At 35.8% G+C, this 26,609-nt stretch overlaps 1 protein-coding gene across 1 annotated transcript in view; it reads right to left on the bottom strand.

Moving 5' to 3' along the window:
• TAF4B (TATA-box binding protein associated factor 4b) overlaps positions 1-26,609 on the bottom strand; it is a 134,208-nt gene that overhangs the window by 69,922 nt on the left and 37,677 nt on the right. The gene's annotated exons all lie outside the window — the stretch shown is intronic.

Below are 26,609 nucleotides of genomic sequence, written 5' to 3'. Positions count from 1 at the left end.
AAGAACAACAATAGTCCCTAATCCTAAAGTAAGGATTGAAGGAAGTAATTTGTATCATGGAAAAAGGAATTACCTTAATGTATAAAGAGCTCCCATAAATAACTAAGGAAAAGACCAACAATCCAATGGAAAAACAGATGAAGCATATGAATCTTCAGTTAAGAGTAAATTTTAAATGATTCAAATACAAGACATTCTACCCCACTCAGAAGAGAAATATAAGATATAATTTTTCACCTGTTGAATTGGAAAAAAATTTTTATAGTTCACCAGAACACGTAGAAATTTGCTATCTTAAGTTTTGTTGCTCAGAGTGTAATTTATTTAAAGATTGGCACCTGAGCTAACATCTGTTGCCCATTTTCCTTTTTTTTTTTCCTTCTTTGCCCCAAACCCCCCCAGTACATAGTTGTATATTCTAGTTTCTAGGTCCCTCTGGTTGTGCTACGTGGGATGTCTTCTCAGCATGGCCTGATGACGGATGCTACGTTCGAGCCGGGGACCTGAACCAGCAAAACACCGGGCGCTAGCAAACTAAATCACTTGGCCACAGGGCCGTCCCCAGAGTGTAACTTATTAATAGAACCTCCACGGAGAGTCATTTGATATATCTGATAATTTAAAATGAATAAGCTGCTCTTTCTAGAAATCATGCAAAATAATAGTCACTGCAGCTTTGCTTTCCTAGTACAAAATACTGGAAACAACCTAAATGCTCATCATTACGTAACTTTGTCAAAAATAACAAATCACAAGAAATATGTACTGATATAGGACCATCTCCAAGATTTATTAGTACTAAGTTGTAAAAGCCAAAATGTAGGGGCTGGCCCTGTGGCTGAGTGGTTAAGTTTGCTGTCCCACTTCAGTGGCCCAGGATTTCACAGGTTGAGATCCTGGGCCAGGACATGGCACCTCTCATGAAGCCATGCTGAGGTGACATCCCACATTACACAACCACAGGCTCTCACAACTCAAATATACAAGTATATACTGGGGGGCTTTGGGGAAAAGAAGGAGGGAAAAAAAAGAAAATTGACAACAGATATTAGCTCAGGTGCCAATCTTTAAAAAAAAAAAAATCTAGGGGCTGCCCACGGCTGAGTGGTTAAGTTGGTGCGCTCTGCTTCAGTAGCCCAGGGTTTCATTGGTTCGGATCCTGGGAGTAGACCTAGCACTGCTCATCAAGCCATGCTGAGGCGGTGTCCCACATGCCACAACTAGAAGGACCCACAACTAAAAAGTATACAACTATGTACCGGGGGCTTTGGAGAGAAGAAGGAAAAATAAAATCTTTTTTTAAAAAAATCTAGGGTCTGCCCAGTGGCACAGTGGTTAAGTTTGCATGTTCCACTTTGGTGGCCCAGGGTTTGCTGGTTTGGATCCCGGGTACAGACATGGCACTGCTTGGCAAGCCATGCTGTGGTAGGCGTCCCACATGTAAAGTAGAGGAAGTTGGGCACAGATGTTAGCTCAGGGCCAGGCTTCCTCAGCAAAAAGAGGAGGACTGGCAGCAGATGTTAGCTCTGGGGTAATCTTCCTCAAAAAAAAGAAAAAAAACCTAAAAAAACCAAAATGTAAAACACGTATTGTATCTGTATTGAAAAGATTCTATCTAGAAAGATACACAAGAAACTACTAACAGTGGTTAGCTCTAGCTTGGGAACCGGCGTACCAGAGGGAAAGAGAAGTAAGGGAGAACCTTATTTTCCCATGGTATATCCTTTTGAACCTTTTGAATTGTATCCAAAATGATTGTATTACCTAGTCAAATAAATAAATAATTTATTTAAAAAATATAAACAAAAAATTTTACGTTAAGATCAAGTTCTTCCCTTAGATTATTAATCCCTACTAAAATAAGTTTGCCTTCAATATTCTTTGTCGTCATTCTCAGGCACAACCTCTCCACTTTACCACAGCCGATATGCAAACTCACACAACACCCTGCTTATCCCTCTTCCTATGCCTTTTTGGAAGTTATCTTTCTCATGGGAAATTCCCTTTGCCTTTCTTCTTCTTAACTCAGCATACTGCAGTATTTCTCAAACTTAAATGATTTTAGGAACCACTTAGGAACCTATTTTAAATGCAGGTCTCACAATGATTAACACACACTCACACAGCACCTACAATTCTCATTCAGTGGGTCTATGATGGAGACCAGAAACCCAGAGGTTCTTAACAAACATACTAGTTGACTGTGATGCAAACAGTCTGTGGACCACACCTGGCAAAACTGAACTATAAAAATTAAGAGTACCAATTCTAGACTTAAGGAGACCGAGGTTTCAGTCCTTGTTCTGCCAAGTATTAAAAGGATGACTGTAAATAAGTTTCTTCCCATCTCTATTCATCAATCCCCTTATCTGCAAACTGAAGATGAAGACTGCAGCTATCATGTGATTGTGAATGAAAACTGTATTAGAAACTAAAAATATTATTAATTCATTACAAAATAATAAAACTACATATAAACATAAATAACATTTTTATGGAAAACTAACAATACCAAAATTAAAAAATAATTAGAAGACTGGCATTGTTTTCTGTTTTTGCAAATCTCTTTAAAACCCGTTGGTCTTCTTCACTTTGAATGGACCTTTCACTGATGCGTGGTTTTGTAACATCATGTGTTGGTAATTTGGAAAATACTGGTTCACTGAGTGATACGGATCTTCCAATTTAGACTCATTATACATAATCCAAAATTACATGTTAATATCTGCACCAATCTGATCAGAAAATCTAAGTATTGAGAAGTTGCTAAGCTCATGGAGTGGATACAAGTTTTCCAAAATTTTAATTTTTGCTTAAAAGCTCAAACTTTATCATCATTGGCAAAAAATACTGAGAGTTATTTTCCCTAAAGTGATAGGCTCAGTTTTTCCATTTTCACAAAAACATCTGTCAAATTCCCAAGTCTAAATAACTGTAGTTTGTCAGTCATTCTTTCAAGTAAAAATGATGCTCTACGAAAAGAGCAGTTAGTTCAGCTTACAACTGAAACACAAGCAAAGGTACTTGTCTTTGAGACAACCGTGAACTTCGGCATGCAGCAGAAGAGCTTTATGCAAACTTTCCATTTCGTCATACAGAATACTAAATAGGTGTTTACTCAAGGGTCGAGACAATAAAAATAAGAATGTGTACTGCCTTATTAAAAACATTTTTTAAAAAAACTAGCTTCTTTCCTTTTATTTACTGTGTGTGTATGAGGGTAAAGAATTAACAGCTACTGTATGTAGTATCAAGTGCTCTGCCTTGATCAACGCTAAGGTACCAGCCGTTTTACCATTGTGGCTTTTGAATCAACACAAATAACATACTGAAAAAGGCAAATAACATCATGATGATGATGACGATGATGAAAACTGTTTTGAGCTCGCAACCTCTCTGAAAGAGTTTCAGTTTCAAAACTATTTTCCGTAGACCACATTTTGAGACCTGCTAGTCTGTACTTAAAGTCCTAAACCTATAATGAACATCAGGAATACTATGAGGATTTTAAAAATACAGATTCCTGCTTGGGTCCAGTCTCCAGAGATTTCATTCTGGATGAGACCTACAATCAAGAATTTTAGGGGCTGGCCCGATGGTGCAGCAGTTAAGTTCGCACGTTCCGCACCTTGGCAGCCCGTGGTTCGCCGGTTCGGGTCTTGACATGCACCACTTGGCACACCATGCTGTGGTAGGCGTCCCACATATAAAGTAGAGGAAGATGGGCATGGATGTTAGCTCAGGGCCAGGCTTCCTCAGCAAAAAGAGGAGGACTGGCAGCAGTTAGCTCAGGGCTAATCTTCCTCAAAAAGAAAAAAAAAAGGAATTTTAACAAGTTCCCTGGGTAATCACAAAATTGCTGATCTATACTATATTAGCAAATGTTTACTTATAAATTGTTTCAAAAGTATCTACCAGCCCTTTCCTATATTTATATATTCTCAATAGAATTATTAATCCTGTCAAGAAAGTTTTATTACAAACCACATCATAGCATCATTACTGTTCTCTTGGCTTTGATCCTTCTTGAGGACACTCACGGTATATAAGTAAGATATGCTCTATCTCCTGCCCAGGTAACTTCAACCTCTGCTCCATGGTGAATCTACCTGTAATGTCCCACCTCCCTGGTTCATCTGGCATGTAAGTACAAACATAATTTTCCCTAAATAGCATTTTACTATGAAAAATCTGGCTGAAGTCTTTGAAAGACTTCATAATCTCATCTCCAAGTCTTCATCCACATAATTTCCCTTTGAGGAATGTTTAAGAACCTAATTTCTAACAAGATCTAGCATAAGGCAACTCTTCCAAGAAGACTTTTTGGCTGCATTTTAACCCTAGATTTAGAGCTAATCTGGGCACAGCTCACACGGATGCTTCTCTAACTGCTTCATCTTTCCAAGCCGAGAGTTTGTCATCAGAGACTATTTTCTCTCTCTTTAATTCCCTGCTCTGGAACGATTAACCATAAATATTATGTCATATATTACATAACCAAATATATTCTTGATATACTTGTACCTCTAAGGACAAACATGATGAAACAATGAATTACACATGAAGTAAGGCAGAACACAATTTTAATGAACACTAAAGAATCCGATTCCTGCAATATGAAAAAATGGACATGAAAATTGGTGGAATAATACTCTTTACGCAAACAGCATATAACCTTGTCCTGTATTATTTTCTAAAAGTGTCTTTTAAAGCAAATTTTTAAAAATCACGCCACACCCCTAGCTGTTAAAATATCTTCACTAACAGAAGTAATATATATATACATTATTCATCCATAAATATTTTACTTCTCTCTAAAATAAAAAGACTCTAAAAAAGAACCCACCTTAATCATAAAGCATTATCACACTTTCAAAAACTTAACAATAAGTCCTTACTATCATCAAAATAGTCAGTCAGTTTAAATGGGGTTAACTATACAAATATGCAGAGGTACTGTAATATTTGTCCTTTCTGATTCTGAATATAAAGAATAAAACACAAATCTCTGGCACCCTCTGGTGTTTAAGCACTATATCGCTTCTCTCATTCATCCCAGGTATACTGACAAGCAGAATAGAAAATATGACTTCCTTAGTGGAAAAAGGCCACAAACAAAAAACTTTTTTTCAGTTATACGGGTAGTTTTGAAAAAGTAGACAGCTACCACTCTGTTATTAAACCTCATCCAATTAAGTCAAGACAAGACCTAATGCCAAATACTAATACCTCCTCTTATTGAACAAAAAAGTCAACATCAAAGTCTATTTTAAGCTTCATTTTAACAGTAACTGAAGTGATATTAAGTATCTAAGAAAGCAAACAAATAAAAAGACATCACTATAAAAAGGTACACATAAAATCACCTATGACGCAAATCACTAGAATTATACAAAAATGAAGTGTATCTTCATGCAAAATAAAAGATATCTTAAAAATTAGCTAAGATTATAGATACTCCTGTTCTCTTTTTAAAAATCAACATTGCAACAAATATTTGAATGCTTAAAATGAATCAAGCATTGTCTTAAAATTATGTATACAATGGTAAATAAAAGTTGTAAACGCTCACAGAGATTTAAAAAGGAGTGGAAAACACAAAGAAAGGTAAACAAATAAATGAATAGGATAATTTTAGATAAGTGCCCCAAGACACTGGATGTGACTGAAGAAGTTAGCCAAGCAAAAGCTCTTTAAGGAGACAACTTTGAAACTGGAATAAGAAGGACCAAGCAACATGAAGAGTGGCAGACAGAAAGTCTAGGGAATATCACATCTAAAAACTGTACAATGGGAACATGACTAGTGGGTTTGAAGAACAGAAAGAAAGAGAACAAAGGGCCTGGGTTCCTAACACCATGGAGTGTTCTATCTGCAATGGTTTGCCTACTTTCAGTTTCTGTGAATATGCGAAATAACCTTCTATCTTGCTATGCCACTGTTTTTTAGTTTTTCTGTTATCTATAACCTTACTGAATTTTAACAAATATAACTATGGTTCAAGATGGTTCACATCAAGAAAAAGTCAATTCTCCCCCAAATTAACCTAATCACATAAACTCAATACAAAATTTTCATAGAAGTGCCCTGCTGATTCTAAAATTCATGTACAAAAGAAAAATAACAAGTCAAGATACCTTTGATAAAAAAGGAATAAAGAGAGAGGATTTACCCTATCAGATACAAAAACAAATAATGAAGGTATGATAATTGAAAACACAAAAATATCACCATAGAAATAGAACAAAAACATAGCACTAAAATGAAATTCTAGAAATGTACTCTTGTATAAACGAGAATTTATTATAAGATAAAGGTGGCATTTTAAATCAAAAAGGTAAGGATTATGAATTCTTTAGTAACTATATTGAGACAAGCAATCCAATTGGAAAAAGTTAATTCCTGCTTCAGACATTTACAAAGATAAAATCAGAATTATTTAAAATGTAAAGGTATATGTGCATATGTGAAGTGTGTGTGTATAGATATCTTAGGAGAAAATATAGGGGCACACCATTATGAGCACAGGGTAGGGAAGGATTTCTTAGAATAAGGTAAAATTCAAAAGCCATAAAGGAAGAGACTGATAAATCTAATACTGTGATTTAAAACCTTTGTGTAATGAAAGACGCTAAAAACAAAGTTACAAGTTAAGCAAAAGATTGGGAGAAAAATATTTACAACATATGCAACAATGAATTACTCTCCAATATATATCTAAGTCTAGAAAGCAATAAGCACTCAACAGATAAATGAGCAAAAGTAATAAGCCAGAAATTTCCCAAAGAAAATACTAATGGTGACACTTTTGCTGCAGGCAGTAAGTGGACTAGATTTACAGAGGAGAAATTACGTAGCATTATAACCAGACCAGCATAAGACACTTTTATTCCAGTGCTGGGTGTACAGAAGTTGTCAAAAAAGGTGTCAGTAAAAATAAGCAGTGAGCGCACTCTGACGGCAGAAGTGCCTCAGGGGCCAACGCCTGTGGCTAGCACTAGTTCTCGGGCTCTGTTAAAGGACAGAAATCGTATCTGTGCCTGCTAGGTTAAGTCAAGTTCCCTAGAACAGGGCTAAAGTGGTCCCAAGTCAATAGTCGTCCCTGGCTCCCATGAGAACCAGTCACAAATCCTCCCCGAGTGTAGCCAAATCAATTTAGGTCTTCAGGTTTACTCTTACTTACCCATCCAATGAGGTTTTTAATCCAACAATTACATTTTTTCACTTGTAAATGTACTATTTGGTTCTTTTTCAAATCTTTGTATTCATTTGTTAATAGGGAATTGTTACTTGCTCATTTGGTGATTCCATATCTTATTTTTAACCATTTTGTAACAATTTTTAATATTGAATACTTGATCATCCAGTGTTTGAAGTCACTGGAGTTCCAAATGTGTTGCTGCTTCCCTGTAATTTGAACTCGGGGTGACTTTTCCTTAGTATGTTTTATCTTCAAAAGTGAACATGTACATGAATACAGAAAACAACACTCACATTTTTTAAAGTGGTGAAAGCCAAATGAAAACAAGTCAATCCATAATTCTAATTTCACTGTTGACATCACTGTATACACAAAAACCTAAAATAGTCTAAAAATTATCAGAAATAAGAACTTGCAAGTCAGTTGGCAAATGATTTTTAACAAAGCCACCTGCATCTGTGTATACTAGGAACATAAAAGGCAATGACCAAAAATATTATTTACAAGAGCAGTAAAAAGGTGCTTAGAAATTAATTCAACATATAAATGCAACAAATTGTGTAAACCTTTATAGAAAAAATTACTTCATTTTATTGAAAAATGTTAAAAAAGGCATGTATAAATAGAGATATAAATAATGTTCATAGATAGAAGGCTCAAAATTATAAAGAAAACAGCTGAAGGACATGGACCTATGGACTCAGGCTCATGCCAATTCAAATTCTAGAAGAGATCTTTGGTGGAATATAAACTGATGCCTACATTTATATGCAACAGGAAAATCCCAACAGCAGCCAAGGAAACCAAGCAGAGCAGGAGGGGGGGTGAGTACAAGAGTGGGAAAAGGAGAGGAATTAAAGGAGAAGGGGAGGGAGGTAATGGACATGCCTTAACAAATATAAAATTTCTTTTGAAGTTATAGTAAATTGAGTAGTATGCTGTTCGAAATTAATAAACCAATAAGATAAAATAGAGATAAAAAGAAAGATTAACTAAAAGAGAGAGGGCCAGGCTGGTGGCATAGTGGTTAAGTTCGTGTGCTCTGCTTTGGCAGCCCAGGGTTTGCAGGTTTGGACCCTGGGCTCGGACCTACACATCACGCATCAAGCCATGCTGTGGCCGTGGGTCCCATATACAAAATAGAGGAAGACTGGCATGGATGTTAGCTCAGCAACAACCCTCCTCAAGCAAAAAGAGGAAGATTGGCAACAGATGTTAGCTCAGGGCCAATCTTCCTCACCAAAAACAAAACAAAACCACAAAAGAATAGATAGCCCAGAAAAGACCCACACATATATGACAGAGGACACATGAGAGATAATCGAGAAAGGACAGACTCTTCATTAAAGCTGCTGGGACAAGTGATTACACAAATGAAAAAAAGTGAATCAGGATACCTACCTCACAATATAGGAAAAAAACGAAACCAAAATTAAACTCTGATGACAAAGATTTAACATAAAAGGTAAAACTTCAAAACGTTCAGAAGACTATATACGAGACTATCTTTATAACACCAAGGAGAATGAGTAAGACTTCAATAAGCAATTCATAACAGAAATTGCTAAATTCAACTACTTTAAAATTAAGAACTTCTGTTCATCAAAATACACTAGAAAGTGAATTGAAAAAAACTAACTCCAACAGGTATTTGCAACACACAAAGTATAAAAAATTACACAAAGACTTCTGCTTCTGTTGTAGACTGTCAGACAATTGTCCTGATAAGAAAAACTACTAAAGCCAGAAAAATTATTTTTAAAAGTTTGTTTGAAGGCAGATTAGTGCCAAGGGAACCAGGTCTTGAGGGGCCACAGTCCCAAGAAAAGAGAACCTCACTGAAGGAACCTCAATTTCCTCCATGATGTTTTTCCTTTGGGCATGTACTAATTCTTGCTGTGGAACAGGACACAAGGAAGCCACGGAGAGGGCAGCTACTAAGAAGCCAAAAAGCCAAGACAGCATTAGGCAATCTCATAAGGCTAGAGAGGCAAAAGTTGGAGTTCAAGCCCCTCAAGGCTGCCAAGACTTGAGGGATGAGCCATGATCCTCTAAAGAACTGAGGAACAAAGAAGCAGACCTGACATTAGGTGATGATTTTCCCCTCAAAGCATTTAACATTGAACTCTGCAGAAGAAAAGTCAAAGAGGCCAAGCAAAAAGTTTACGAAAAGCACACTGAGGAGGAGGATTCTGGGAAAATGGGAGAATAGTATGCATCAGAAATCTGGTCTAACTATTTTGCAACTTCTGAGTCTACTGAAAGCTTACAACTTTCAGGGGAAGGCTTTGAAGGGAAACTGTGGTCGATTTTGGTCCAGTTCAGCTGTTAGTTTGACAGGAGCTACCCACCCCCACCCAGAGGCAGAAAATCATGCCCTGTGTATTGGAGCAGTTTGCACACAGCTTGTGGGAGCTAGAGTGGGCAAAAAAAGCCTGTCCTCCAAATATCAGAAATAGGCACTCTGATCACTGATTGTTGCTTCTGATCTCAGAGGTACAGACAATGAGGTGGGTGGGCGTTGTTGTTGCAACTCCTCCCTTTGTTCCAAGCCCCTCAACCTGCAGCCCAACCTGCAGCCAAAGTGACTTCCAGGGCATTTTAAAGGGCAGTCCCCCTTTTCCCTCATCCCCTCATTTTGCTCTACCACTTTTGGAAGCCAGACATGAAAGACTAGGACATTCAAAGGCAAATGGGTATATGGGGAAAATGATAAAGTCACCATGCATGCCCAGCTAAGTATAATTCTAATTCTAAGTCCTTCTAGTTCTTCTATGTAAGCCATTGCCACAGCACGGCTCCTGACATATGAATGGTATGGTTCTGCACCTGGGAACTGACCCCAGGCCACCAAAGAGGTGCCTGCTGAACTTTAACCACTAGGTTAAAGGCAAAAGCTAAGAAAAGATCTGAGAAATCTAAAGTTTATACCTCAGAATGATTCTACAACAATTAAAGAAAAAGACCCAAAAAACAGGAAACCCTGGGGAATGGGAAGATTCTAATTTCCAGTTACCACATTATTAGATTCAAATGTCCAGTTTTTGACAAAAATAAATCACAAGACATACAAAGAAAAATGAAAGCATAGCCAATTTAAAGGAAAAAAATCCACAGAAACTGTCCCTCAAAAAGACCTGAAGGATGGATGTACTAAACAAAGACTTTAATACAACTGTTTTAAAAGATGTTCAAAGAACAAAAGGAAGATATGGGGAGAGTCAAGAAAATGATGTATGAACAAAATGGAAATATCAATAAAGAGATAGAAAACCTAAAAAGAAATCAAAAAGAAATTCTGAGACTGAAAGGTACAATAACTGAAATGAAAAATTCACTAAAGAAATTCAAAAGTGGATTAAAGAAGGCAGAAGAAAGAATCAGTGAACTTGAAGACAGGAAAATGGAAATTATTGAGAGTGAGGAACAGAACAAAAAAAGATTGGAAAAAAGTGAACAGAGCCTACGATACCTGTGGGACATCATCAAACAGTCAAACATATGCACTGTGGGAGTCCCAAAAGGTGGAGAGAGGAAAGGGCAGAGAACATATTTGAAGAAATCATGGCTAAAAATATCCCAGATTTGAAGAATGTCATGAATATAAACATCCAAGAAGCTCAACAAATTCCAAGTAACATGAACTCAAAGAGATCCACGCAGAGACATATTATAATCAAACTTTCAAAAGACCAAGAGAGAGAGCCAGCCCAGATGGCCTAATGGTTAAAGTGCAGCAAGCTCCACTTCAGCTGCCTGGGTTCAGTTCCCAGGCACAGAACCACACCATTTGTATGTCAGGAGCCATACTATGGCAGAAACTTACATAGAAGAACTAGAAGAATTACAACTAGAACGTACAACTACATACTGGGGCTTTGGGGAGGGGAAACAAAAAAAGAGAGGAATATTGGCAACAGACGTTAGCTCAGGGAAAACCTTTCCCAGCAAAAGACAAAGAGAATTTTGAAAGCAGTGAGAGAGAAGTGACTTATCACACACAAGGGATGCTCAATAAGATTACAAGTAGATTTCTCATCAGCAACTTTAGAGGCCAGAATGCAGTGGGTTGATATATTCAGACTGCTAAAAGAAAAAAAAATGTCAACTGGGGCCAGCCTGGTGGCATAGTGGTTGGGTTTACATGCTCTTCGGCAGCCCAGGGTTTGCAGGTTTGGATCCCGGGCACAGACCTAGCACCACTTGAAGCCACGCTGTGGTGGTGTCCCACACAAAATGGAGGAAGACTGGCGTAGATGTCAGCTCAGGGCCAATCTTCCTCATGCACACAAACACAAAACCCAAAAATGTCAACCAAGAATTTTCTGTCTGGCAAAACTGTCCTTCAAAAGTGAAGGAGAGGGGGCTGGCCCAGTGGCATAGTGCTTAAATTCACACGATCCACTTCAGCAGCCTGGGGCTCATGGGTTCAGATCTTGGGCATGGACCTACTTGCTGCTCATCAAGCCATGCTGTGGTGGAATCCCACATACAAAATAGAGGAAGACTGGCACAGACGTCAGCTCAGGGACAATCCTTCTCAAGCAAAAAGAGGAAGACTGGCAAGAGATGGTAGCTCAGGGCCAATCTTCCCCACACACAAACAAAAAAAATGCGAAGGAGAAATTAAGACATTTCAGATAAACAAAACCTGAGAGAGTTCATTACCACTAGACCTGCCTTGCAAGAAATACTCAACAGAGTCCTCAGGGTGAAATGAAAAGACACCAGACAGTAACTTGAAGCCCTATGGAGGAATAAACATTGGGGATGGCCCTGTGGCATGATGGTTAAGTTCGCATGCTCTGCTTTGGCGGCCCAGGGTCCACAGGTTCAGATCCCAGGCACAGACCTAGGACTACTCGTCTGGCCATGCTGTGGAGGCATCCCACATAAAATAGAGGAAGATTGCCACAGATGTCAGGTCAGCAACAATCTTACTCAAGCAAAAAGAGGAGGATTGGAACAGATGTTGGCTCGTGGCTGACCTTCCTCACAAAAAAAAAAAAGAGAAAAGAAAAGAAATAAAGATCTCAATAAAGGTAAATACATGGGCAATTATAAACACTACTATTATTTTAATAGTTTGTAACTGCATTCTTTGTTTTCTATGACTTAAGAGACAAATAAAATTTTTTAAAAAAATTATTAGTCTAAAAGCTAGACTATTTTAACTTTGGTTTGTAAATCCACATTTTGTTTTCTACATAATTTAAGAGACTAATGCATTTAAAAGATTATAAATTTATGTTTTGGGGCACACAAAGTATAAAGATGTAATTTTCCAACATCAACAACTGAAAGGAATGGGGACAGAGCAGTAAAGGAGCAGAGTCTTTATACATTATTAAAGTTAAGCTAGTATAATTTCAAATTACACTGTTCTAACTTTAGGATGTTAAATCAACTCCCCATGTTAACCACGAAGAAAATAGCTACAGAAGATACACAAAAGGAAAGAAGAAAGGAATTTAAACAATTTCACTGCAAAAAAATCAATTAAACACAAAAGAATACAGTAATACAGGAAATGAGGGACAAAAAAGCTATAAGGCATACAGAAAACAAATAGCAAATGACAAAAGTTAAGTCCTTCCTTATTGGTAATTACTTTAAATATAAATGGATTGAACTTTCCATTGAAAAGACAGCACTTGGCAGAGTGGATAAAAACACATGATCCTAATATGGGCTGCCTACAAGTGAATCACTTTAGATTTCAAAACAAACAGATTGAAAGTGAAAGGATTGAAAAAGATATTCCATGAAAATAGTAACCAGAAGAGAGCATGGGTGAGCATACTAATATCAGATATAATAGACTTTGAATCAAAAAAGGTTACAAGAGATGAAGAAGGACATTATATATTAATAAAAAGTTCAATATAGCAAGAAGAGAAAATAATTATAAATATTTACACATCTATTAACAGACCAGCAAAATGTATGAAGCAAAAATTGACGTAATTGCAGGGAGAAACACACAGTTTTGCAATAATAGTTTGAGATCTCAATACTTCAATACCGTACTCTCAATAACGAACAGAACAATCAGACAGAAGATAAGCAAGGATATAGAGGAATTAAGCAACACAATAAAAAAGGGATGTTTTTAATAGATCAGGCCCACATTATGAGTAGTATTGGAGGGTGGAATGCTAGAGGTAGGAATTGCTGAGACATCTCTCTCACATGGTATATAACCAACGTGCTTGACGGAACAGAACCAGTTTTAGATTTACCCGAAGGTTCCTTTCATTCAACATTAGCTTGGATTTGATTAGTTTACTTCTAGATATATAAAATTGTAGTACTCTGTTATGTGTCAACGGCGTGGTAGTCATCTTTAAGAATGTTCAGCATTAGAATAAATTACAGGAGGCAATGAAATCTTCAAGAAGTCTTTATCATTTGGATACAGATTATGCCTATATGGAAGCAAGCAAGCAAGGTCATCAGGAGTCTACAAACCTCACTAATATACAGCAGTCTGATTTCGAATCCCATCTCTATCAATTCCTATCTGCATAATTTTGATCAAATAATATAATATTTCTTAAACCTAAATGTCCTCTAAGATACTATGATAGATATGATGATAGTGTCTACCTCACTGAGGTACTGGAAAAGTGGATGTTATAAAAATTATCTTCTTTAAACAAACACAGGGACAAAGAGAACTATTTAGTGGTTATGGTGGGGAGGGGAGGGTGAGGGTGGGCTCAAAGACTGAAGGGGTGCACCTATAAGATGACTGAGAAATAGCAATGTACAACTGAAATTTCACAATGTTGTAAACTATCATAACCTCAATTTAAAAGAATGATTTAAAAAAACCATCTTCTTAGCACAGCACCTGGTGCACTGGAAGGACTAAGTAAATATTACTCATAATAGTAATAATTGCCAAGTTATTACTTTTTAAATAAGCCTCTAGACTGAGAGGTCAAAGGAATAGCTAGGACTGAAGATATCTTGATTTCTAAAGAATAATTAAGAAATGCCTCATAACATACCTGATGGACAAGATGAAGTTATACCAGAATGTTAACAACTATATATATATCAAACATATGACTAGTACAAAGCAGATATTGAACTAATATTCACTGAATGGATTAGCAACGTGTTGAGAAAAATTAGTATTAATCAGTGTTGGCTAATCCATTAGCATCATCCTTAAAGGCAGACTAGAGTGGCAAGTTTTGTCTTTCACTCTTGAATGAAGACACTAATGTCATCTATAAAAACAAAAACAAAATACAATAAACTAAATCTAACAGACACATACATATAGCACATGCTACCCAAACAAGAGCACACATATTCTTCTCATGTGCACCTGGGACAATTTCCAGAACAGAACATATGTTAGGCCACAAATGAAATCTCAATAGATTTTAAAAGATAACATACAAAGTGTTTTCTGACCACAATGGGTTGAAGTTAGAAATCAACAACAGAAGTAAAATTGTCAAATTAACAAATTCGTAGAAACTAAACAACATAATCTTAATCAATAGATGAAAGAAGATATCACAAGGGAAATTAGACAATACTTAGACACAAATGAAAACAAAAACATAACATATCATAACTTACGAGATTCAGCAAAAGCAGTGGTGAGGAAATTTTAGAGCTATAAATGATTACATTAAAAACAAGAAAGATCTCATAGTAACAAACTAACCTTACAACTTAAGGAACTGGAAAAAATAAGAACAAACTAAATCCAAAGCTAGCAGAATGAAGGAAATAATAAAAACTAGAGTACAAATAAACAAAAGAGAGAACAGAAAAATAATAATGAAAACAAAAGTTCGTTCTTTGAAAAGATAAAAAAAAATTTGACAAACCTTTAGCTAGACCGCCTAAGAATAAGAGAAAAGACGACTCAAATTACTAAAACCAGAAATGAAAATGGAGGCATTACTACTGATTCTACAGAAACGGAAAGGATTATTAGACAGTACTATGAACAATTACACGCCAAAAAATTGGATAACCTAGATGAAACGAACAAATTCCTAGAAACACAAAGCTTATCAAAACTAAAGATGAATGAACAGAAAATATGAATAGATCAATAATTACCAAAGAGATTGAATCAGTAATCAAAAATCTCCCAACCAAGAAAAGCCCTGAATCTGATGGCTGCACTGTGAATTACCAAAAATTTAAAGGAGAACTAATACTGGGGCCAGCCCCATAGTCAAGTGGTTAAGTTCGCGTGCTCTGCTTCAGCGGCCCGTGGTTTTTTTCAAGATTGATTGATATATAGTGGACATGCAACATACTGCACGTATTAAATATGTACTATGTGTTGTTTTGACATATATATAAACCAGTGAAACCATCACCACAAATCAAGACAGTGAACATATCCATTACGTCAAAAAGCTTCCTCCTGTCCCTTTGTCATCCCTGTCCCCCACCCCTCTATGCCCCAACCCATCCTCAGGCAACAACTTACCTGTTTTCTGTCATTATAAAAAAGAAGATTGACTCAGGTGCCAATCTTAAAAAAATTTTTAAAAAAGGAACTAATACCAAATCTCTTAAAATTTTTCGAAAAAACTGAAGAGGAGAGGACACCTCCTAACTCATTCTTTGAGACCAGCATTACCATGATACCAAAGCCAGACAAAGATACTCTATGAAAACTACAAACCAATATCCCTCATGAACACTGGCATGAACACTAGGAACATTCCTCAACAAAATACTGACAAACTGAATTCAGCATAATGAGGATTATACACCATGACCAAATGGGATTTATTGCTGGAGTGCAAAGATGGTTCAATACAAAAAAATTGATCAATGTAATACACAACATTAATGAAATGAAGGAAAATAACCACTGATAATCTCAACTGATGTAGAGAAAGAATTTTACAAAATTCAACACAATTATAAAAACACTCAAAAAATGAAGGATAGAAGGAAACTACCTCAACATAATAATGCTGAAATATATTTCGATATATATGAAATACATGAAAAACTCACAGCAAACACCATACTCGATGAAAGACTGAAAGCTTTCCCTCCAAGATCAAGAAGAAGACCAAAATGACCACTTTTGCCACTTCTATTCAACACAGTATTGGAAGTTCTAGCCAGAGCAATTAGGCAAGAAAAGGAATTGAAAGGCATCCAAATTGGAAAGACAGAAGTAAAATTATCTCTATTCACAGATGACATGATGTCATATATTTAAAAACACTAAAGATTCCACAAAAAAGTTAGAACTAAAAATGCATTGAGCAAATTAGCAGGATACAAAGTCAACACACAAAACCCAGCTACATTACTATACATTAGCATGAACAATCTGTAAAGGACATTAAAGAAAAAAACAATTCCACTTACAAAAGCATCAAAAAGAATAAAACACTTAGCAATAAACTTAACCAAGGAGGCAAAAGACTTGTAGAATGAAGACTACAAAACACTGCTGAAAGAAACTAAAGAAGACATAAATAAATAGAAACACATCCCAAATTCATGAATTAGAGGCTTAATATTACTGAGATGTCAAAATTACCCAAAGTGACCTACAGATTCAATGCAATCTCTAACAAAATCCCAATGATGTTTCTTGGAGAAATAGAAAAACTCCTCCTAAAATTCATACGCAATTTCAAGAGACTCTGAATAGCCAAAATAATGCTGAAAAAGACAAAGCTGGAAGACTAACATTTCCTGATTTCAAAACTTACTACAAAGCCACAGTAATCAAAACAGTGTGGTACTAACATAAAAACAGACATACGGCCAAATGGAATAGAATAGAGAGCCCAGAAATAAACCCTCACGCGTATAGTAAAAGGATTTTTGACAAGAGTGCCGAGACTTTTCAATGAGGAAAGAACAGTATTTTCAACAAACAGTGCTAGGAAAACTGGATATCCACATACAAATGAATAATGTTAGACCCTTACCTAAGTCTATATACAAAAATTAACTCAAAATGGACAAAGACCTAAATGTAAGATGTAAAACTATAAAACTCTTAGAAGAAAACATAATGCAAAAGCTTTATGACATTGGATTTGGCAATAATTTCTTGGATATGACACCAAAGGAACAAGCAACATAAGAAAATTAGACAAATCAGACTTCAGAAAAACTTAAAAATTTTGTGCATCAAAAGACACTATCAACAGAGTAAAACGGCAACCCGCAGAAGAAAATATTTGCAAATCATACATTTGATAAGGGATTAAATTACAGAATATATAAACAAGTCCTAAAACTCAAAAAGTAACTTGATTAAAAAAATACTTGAAATAGTACTTGAATAGAAAATTCTCCAAAGAAGATATACAAATGGCCAGTAAGAAGATGAAAAGATGCTTGACATAATTTATAATTAGGAAAAGCAAATCAAAACCACCATGAAATACCACTTTACACCTATTAGGATGGCTATTATAAAACAAAACAAAACAGAAAATAAGTGTTGGCAAGGATGTGGAGAAATCTGAACCTTTGTGCACTGTTGATGGGAATGTAAAACGGTACAGCTGCTGTGGAAAACAGTATAGTAGTTCCTTTAAAAATTAAAAATAGAATTACCATATGATCCATCAATACCACTTCTGCGTATATACTCAAAAGAAGTGAAAACAGACTTGAAGAGATATTTGCATGCCTGTGTTCATAGCAGCATTACTCACAACAGCTAAAATGTGGAAGCAACCCAAGAATCCATTGACAGATAAATAAGCAAAATGTGGTATATACATACAATAGAATCTAATTCAGTCTTTAAAAGGAAGGAAATTCTGACATACGCTACAGTAGGAATTATTCTAAGTGAAATAAGCCAGTTACAAAAAGACAAATACTGTAAAATTCCACTTACAAGAGACACTTAAAGAGTAATCAAAATCACAGAGACAGAAAGCAGAATGGTGGTTGCCTAGGGAGAAGTGAGGAATGGGGAGTTACTGTTTAATAGGTATAGAGTTTCATTTTACAAGATGAAAAGAGTTCTGGAGATGGATGGTGGCATTGGTAGCACAACATTATAAATATATTTAATACTGCTGAACTATACACTTAAAAATGGTTAACATGGTAAATTTTGTTATGTGTATTTCACAATTTTAAAAATTGGAGGGAAAAAAGAATCATGCCATTTTACAACAAAAAAAATAGTAAACTGAGTTTCAAGTATGCCTGAAGTACTCCGGAAATAAAAATTGGGGTTCAGAATACAGCAAAGAAAAGCACCCTAAGTCTTATCTGAAACTCCTGAGGGACTATATCCTGGAGTTGAAGAGAACAAGAGAGACATGGAGTGTTGGAAAGATTACAACCCAACTTTGTTCCAGCTCAGTTACTGACTAGACTGAGGCAACCTGCTCCCATGCTGCCAACCAGAAAACTAGGTGAATTCTCTTTCTGGAGGTAATTAATACAAAACTCCTACAATTATTGTTTATATATATGTGACTGTGACTCAAAAATTACTAAGTACACACCAAGAAATAGGACTAAAAAGCCAGGTAACAGAAACAGACTTACGGATAATCTGGATATTGGGACTATTAGGTATGGACTTTAAAATAACTAGGATTAATTGTTCAAGAACACAGAAGAAAAGATAATTCCACTAGAGAATAATAATCTATTAAAAAAGAAACGGAGGTTGTGGTTTCTGGTAATAGCAGAGAAGCTTGATTAGTAACAATTACAAAATTGACATACAACCTTTAGGCAACCATTTAAAAAACTAACAAAAGCAGGCAGAAACTGGAGGGAAGTCACCATTAAAAGATGGGAACAACAATGGGTAAAACTTGTGAGTTTATATCTTTTGGCCTGACAGCACTCCCCCTTCTGGGTAGTCACATTCCTGGTGTCAGGTGTCACAGGACAGATTTGATGTTGACAGAGCATGTGGACAATGAGAGAAGACATATGAGAATGTAAGGACCCACAGAGGAGTAAGCCTCAAATCTGAATGTCAAATTGACCTCATCGTTGATTGATGGAAGAACTACCTGTGTGCAAGGTAACACTGCAGGAAGCCTAATAAAACCAGCAACAGCAAGAGAAAAGTACTCAGTGAATATTTCAGTTGCTGCTCAGCCTAGAAAAGAACAAAGTTGGAAACCAAGAACAGTCAAGCTAAAATAAAAGTGTACTAAATTAAAAATCAAGTCTTCACAAGAACATAACTGAACCGAGAGTCAATAATTACTAGACACGTAAAAAATGGGAAGTCAGTGAATGTTCTGACCGCAATACAAATTTACAAGACATATGAAAAATAGAAAATGTGAATATAGAGTCAAGAAAAACGTCAGCAGAAATTAACCTTGAAATGAGCCAGATGTTGCAACTGGCAGGCAAAGATTTTAAGGAAGCATACAAATATGCCGACAGACTTAACAGAACATAAACGTCAAAGAAAAATAAACAAGGTCTTGCTGTATGTAGGAAAATATCAAGTAAGATCTAATGCATATATAACTGAAATCAAAAAAGGACAGGAGAGATAATGGGACAAAAAAATATCTAAAGAAATAAGGACAGAACATTGTCCATAGTTAGAAAAAAACCAGTTATACATTCAAAAAGCTCAGTAAAACTCATGCATAAGAAATACAAAGAAAACCATAACTAGAGTCAAATTGTATCAGAGTCAAACTGCTGAAATCCAAAGAGAAAATCTTAAAAGCAGTGAGAAAAAAACTACACAGTGCATACATGTGAACAATGATATGAATTAAAACTGACTTCCCATCAGAAACAATGGAGATCAGAAAACAACAGAATAACACCTTTAATTCTTCACAGTAAAAAAAGATGCCAGCCTGTAATTTTAAATTAAAAAACAAAACAAAACTACCCCTCTAAAGTGAAGGCAACCAAAAACAGTTTTCAGGAAAAGGAAAACCAAAGAGTTGTCACCAGCAGAATTACAGACCAAAAGATACTATAAGATCTTCAGCTGAAGGAAAAAAATATCACACGAAAATCAGACTGTACAGAAGAAAAGGAAGAGCACATGGAACGTTGTAAAGAACAAGACTATTTTAAGAAAAAAGACTGTTTAACGCTAAAATCATAACTGTAGAATTTATAATGCATGCTGATGTAATACATACAAACATAAAAATATATAGCACAGAAGAAGACAGTGGGGTTAATAACCTATATTATTGCAAAGTTCCCATATTTTAAGTAAAATAGTACCATATTAACTCAAAATAGAAAGTGACATTCTAAACCTGCATATTATAATCCTTGTAGATCGACCAAACAAAAAAAAATGCAAAGAAATATAGATAAAAAGCCAACAGGGGAATTAAAATGGAATATAAAATAATAATCAGTTATCCCAAAAGAAAGGAAACAAAGAACAGATAAATAAAATAGCAAGATATTAACCTAAATATAACAATATCAATAATTAAATTAAATGTAAAAGTCTAAACACAACAGTTAAAAACGAATCATCGTTAGATTTGATTAAAAAAAAAAGCACAATCCAGCTATATGCTATGTATAAAAGACACTCTTTTAATACAAAGACACATATAGGTTGAAACAAAAAGGAAGGAAAAAGAATATGCAAACAATAATAAAGCTGAAGTGTTATACTCAGCAGACAAAATAAGACAGCAATACTAGAAATACTTTCAAATAAAGAAGGACATTTAATTATGATAAAAAGGCTAATTCATCAGGAAAACAATTATAAATATGCATATACCTAATAACAGAGCTTCAAATAAATGTAAAAACTGACAGAACTAAAGGAAAAAAAAAAAAAAGAAAATCTACAATCATAGTTGGAAATTTAATATCTATGCTCAGTAACTGATGGAAATAGTCCAATAAAAAAAAAAAAAAAGCCCGGAAATAGATGTGAACACAATTAGCTACCTTCACCAGACTGACCTTTACAACAAATTACTCCCCAAAACTGAAAAACACACGTTTTTCCAAGTGCACATGAGATATTCATCAAGGTTGACCATAATGAAGAGTCTCAATAAATTTAATAAGATTGACATTATGTGGAGCATGTTCTCTGGTCACTAAAAAATATTAGAAATTAAATGAATAAAATATCTAGAAAAGCCCCAAATATTTGTACTATTAAACAGAAGGGAAAGAAGAAAATATTTTGATATGAATGAAAATGAAAACAACACACTAAGTTAGAAGATAAATCAGTACTTAGGGAGAAATTTATAATTTTAAATGCTTATATTAGAAAGAAGATTAAAATGAAATGATCTAAATTTCCACCTTAAGAGGCAAGAAAAAGAGAAGCAACTTAAACCGAAAGTAAGGAGAAGAAAGGAATATTTTTTTAATAATGTAGACAAAAGATGAACAGACAAAAATAACAAAATCAAATGCTGATTCTTTAAAAACATTAACACAATTGAAAAAACCCTATCAACGAAAAGAAAGAATATCACTACAAATCTTATACATATTAAAAGGATAAGGGAATAAAATAAACAACTTTATTCCAAAAAAAGTTAACGACTAAGATAAAATACACAAAATTCTTGAAAAAATTACACTATACTACATTATCACTAAAGAATCTACAGACCTTAAAAAGAAAAGGAAGTATGAGGAACAACTCCAACAAATTAACAATTTCAACAAATTTAAAAGATGAAATATACAAAAACCTTTAAAAATATAACTTTTTGAAACTGACATTAAGATGAAATAGAAAATGTAAATATCATACATTTATAAGGAAACTGACTTTCTTATCAAAATTCCCCCCCCAAAAAAACAGAAGACCACCTGGTTTCAATGGTAAATTCATTCATGCATTTAAGGAAGAAATAATATAATTTCTACACAAAGATTTAAAACACAGGTGGGGGGAAACACTCTACAACTCATTTTTTGAGGCCAGCATAACCAGAGATACCAAAATCTGGCAGAGACAACATAAGAACAGAAAAGTATAGACCAAAATCCCTCATGAACATAAACACAAAACACATAAAGGAATATTAATCAAATCAAATACAGCAATACATAAAAAGGATAATACTCCAGGAGAACAATGTTGACTTGACACTCAAATTTTAAAAAAAAAAAATCAGTGTAGGGGGCTGGCCTGGTGGTGCAGTAGTTAAGTTTGCATGCTGTGCTTTCAGTGGCCTGGGGTTCTGAGGTTCGCATCCTGAGTGTGGCCCTAGGTACCACTCAACAAGCCATGCTGTGGCAGCATCCCACATACAAAAAATAAAGGAAGACTGGCATAGATATTAGCTGGGCAACAATCTTCCTCAAGCAAAAAGAGAGGAAGACTGGCAATAGAAGTTAGCTCAGGTCCAATCTTCCTCACAAAAAGAGAAAAAAAAAGTAATGAATGATCATATTAAATAGATGCAGAAAAAGTGCATGACAAAAATACTCAACTTAAAACTGGGCAAAATATTTTAACAGACATTTCACAAAAGGAGTTACACAAATGGCCAATAGGACATGAAAATATACTCAGTATTATTAGTTACAAGGGAAAGTAATTAAAACCAAAATGAAATACAACTATATACCAACTAGAATGGTTACAACTTAAAAAATTGCAGTAACAATTGTTAGCAAGGATGTGAAACAACTGGAGAAATTCTCATGCTTTGTTGGTGGGAACCAAATTTGGTACAACCACAAAGGAAAACAGTTTGGCAGTTTCTTACAAAATTAAAGATAACCATATTATATGATTCATCAATTCCACTCTTACATATTTACATAAGTAAAGGGAAAACATGCCTATACAGACTTGGACACACTATCCTAGCAGCTTCATTCATAATAGCCCCAAACTAGAAAAGATCCCAATGTCGAACAGATGAAGAGATAATTCAGTGCAAATTCAGTATATCCATACAGTGGAATACTACTTAGCAAGAAAAAGGGACAAATTACTAATACATGCAACAACATTGGATGTGTATCAAACACATTATGCTGAGCAAAGGAAACCAGACACAAGAATACAAGTTATATGATTCTATTGGTTTAAAACCCCAGGAAAGACAAACCTAAACTACAATGACAGGAAGCCAATCAGTGGTTGCCTGGGGTGTAATGAAGGGACCGGCTGGGAAGGAGCACAAAGGAAGATCGTGGGATGCTGAAAATATTCCATGTATCTTACTGAGGTACTTGGTACATGGATTTAGCCTTTTATCAAACTCACAGCATTGGAAGACAATGATGACTGCCTAGATTACCATCTTCCAACATTTCCTCTCAAAACAGTACAGAACAACAAAAACCACAGCCTCGGCATAACTCGAAGACATAGAACGTCGAAACTTCAAAGTAAGTATAAATGTAAAAGCAAAACAACAAGTTCTAGTACGCAGACTCCTGTCCTCTGGCAAACAATTCCCCATCCACCCACTCCGCGTCCGCTACCCAGCTCATTACCCCCCACCATCATCTGACTCAAGGCTTGTGGCAAAAGCAGACTGGGAAAAACTGCAAAAGAGAGACAAGAGAACTAGTGGCAGTCTATAGTGGCATCAGCTTGTGTGCCCCTTTAAAAACCATGTGTCCTTGAGGCTGCTGTCTCGGCTATGCACCAGCACTCACGATAACAGTCCTGGGCTTGGCCAACCCAGCTGCTTTCTCATGGGAAAGTTAGCCCCAAGACCCTCGAGGTCTGAGGGAACATGGAGGCTCTCTGGGGGGGGGGGGGGGTCTCTGGTACTTGGAATGCAGGTCATACAGGGATGACCCCCCTTGGCAAGCACACAGCCTTTGCTTCTCTGCCTATTTAAGCAAGCTTCTCTCAGGGGGCGGTAGCGGGTACACATTGCTGCCCAGCCAGCCGCCACTGGACCTTCCCTGTAAGTAACTCCCAATAAACCCACAAGTCTCGTTTGCTGTCTCAGGGTCTTTTTCTTGGTCTCTTGGCAACCTATCCTGCACTGCTCACCCAGATGGGCATGTGCTGGAACACAAGCATAAAGATGAAATATGCTATTGGTAGGAAGACTAAATATATCCCAAATCTGAAAATACTAAAAAGGTGTCCTGGTAGATCAAAGCATGGGCTACATTCAATTTAACCTGGCTGACTTCAAAATGAGTAAGCTTCCGGGTGTGGGGAGGCAAAAAAGAGAGAGAGAAGCACTTTTTGGTGAAAGGGAAAATTTAAGAGCACTGCAGACAAAAGAGAATCAAACAGGTTTTCAAAGGCAAATAGATGCAAAACAAAACCCTATTAAGAGGCATTGGAAACGGTGGAAGGTGGAAAACAACAAGGGAATGAAAATGAGATAAAGAAATAAAAAAGGATCAGAGACAAAATAATGGAAAAGAAAAAGAAGCAAAAGGAATAAAATCCAAACTATTGCAGTCCCTGAAGAAAAAAAACTAAAAACATTGGACTAGAGTTAATATTTAAAACTATAATCCAAGAAAATTTTCTAGAAATTTCAAAAGACCATAATCTGCATATTAAAAGGGCCAAGTGGGAACCTAGGAAAATTAACCAGAATGATCAATGTTTCACAACATACCCTAGTGTAAAACTATCAGATTTCAAAGATAAAGAAATTCTCAAGGCCTTCAAACAAAAAGATCAAATAAATTAAAAACAACATAAAAATCAACGCAGTAATGGAGCAGCATCTTTTAAAACGCAATACAAAAAGTGTTAACTTCAAGGACACTGAAAAACAGGTTTGGTTTGGTTTGGTTTGGTTTTAAAGCTGGAAGGCCCACTTGGCCTCTCAGCCCAGGAGCCGGCGCTGGTTTTGTTTTGTTTTTTTTTCCCCAAAGATTTGCACCTGAGCTAACATTTGTTGCCAACCCTTTTTCTTCTTCTTCTCCTCAAAGCCCCGTGGTACATAGTTGTATATTCTAGGTGTGAGTGCCTCTGGTTGTGCTACATGGGACGCTGCCTCAGCACGGCTTGACGAGCGGTGCCATGTCTGCGCCCAGGATCCGAACCAGCAAAATCCTGGGCTGCTGAAGCAGAAGGTGCAAACTTAACCACTTGGCCACAAGACCAGCCCCTGAAAAACAGTTTCTAACATACAAGAACTTAGGGAATTCTACACCAACAATCCTTCTTAAGTGGATGAATGTCATCCAACCAAGAGATGACTCAGAAAACTTCACAGAAAGGACTTAAGGTGACCACTTTAACATAAAATTAGACCTACAACTAAAATGTAGGTGAAGATGAGGAAGGAGGACCAAAGCACAAATGCTTATATATTGTGACAAAGAATCAACGCAACTAAAAACGGGAAACGGGAGAAAAAGAAGCAAGTATCCACGTATTGATTTTTATATAGGCAATAGGTGGAAATTAAAGAATATCAAAAGATAAACCCAAAACTGTAAAACTTCTGGAACAAAGCTAAGAGAAAATCTTTTTAACCTTGGGTGACACAAACATTTCCTAGATAAAACATGAAAAGTATAATCTACAAGAGAAAAAATTAATGAACTGGATTTTGCTCTGTGAAAGACACTGGTAAGAGAATGATAAAACACATCACAAAGAAAATATTTCCAAATCACCATGTGGCAAAGGACTTGGATCTTGCACACATAAAGAACTCTAAAAACTCAACTATAAGAGAACAAACAACTCAGTAAGAAAAAAATGGGCAAAAGATTTGAATATACCCTTCACCAAAGAAGATAGATGGACAGCAAATAAGCAGAAGAACAGATGCTCAACATCTTTAGTCATGAGGAAAATACAAATTAAAACCACAATAATAACCACTGCACACTTATTAAAATGGTAAAAATCAAAAGAACTGACAATACCAAGTGCTGACAAAGTTGGAGAGCAACTAGAATTCTTATCATTGCTGGTGGAAATGCAAAATGATATAGTCCCTTTAGTAAACAGTTTGGTAGTTTCTTAAGTAAACACAAGCTTACCTAATGGTCATTACCTAACGACCCAGCGATCATATTCTTAGATATTTACTACAGTGAAACGAAAATCTATGTTCACATAAAAATCTGTAAATAAATGTTCATAGCAGCTTTATACATACAGTCATGCATTGCTTGAAAACAGAAATATGCTCTAAGAAATGCATTGGTAGGCAATTTTGTTGTTTTGCAAACATCATAGAGTGTACTCACACAACCCAGATGGTATAGCCTACTACACACCTAGGCTCTATGGTAGTAAGCTTACGGACCCCATTGTACAAGCAGTCCATCACCGACGGAAACATCGTTAGTGGTGCATGACTGTAATTATCAAAAACTGGAAACAATCCAATGTCCATCAACATGAAAAACGAAACAAATTTACATTCATACAATGAATACGTCTCACCAATATAAAAGAACAGTCTTCTAATATTCAAGATAATATATAATATGAATCTCAAAAATATGCGGAGTGAAAAAAGTC

This window comes from Equus caballus, chromosome 8 (genome assembly GCF_041296265.1).
Source record: "Equus caballus isolate H_3958 breed thoroughbred chromosome 8, TB-T2T, whole genome shotgun sequence".
Classification (NCBI taxonomy): domain Eukaryota; kingdom Metazoa; phylum Chordata; class Mammalia; order Perissodactyla; family Equidae; genus Equus; species Equus caballus.
This window is presented reverse-complemented; position numbering and strand designations above follow the sequence as displayed.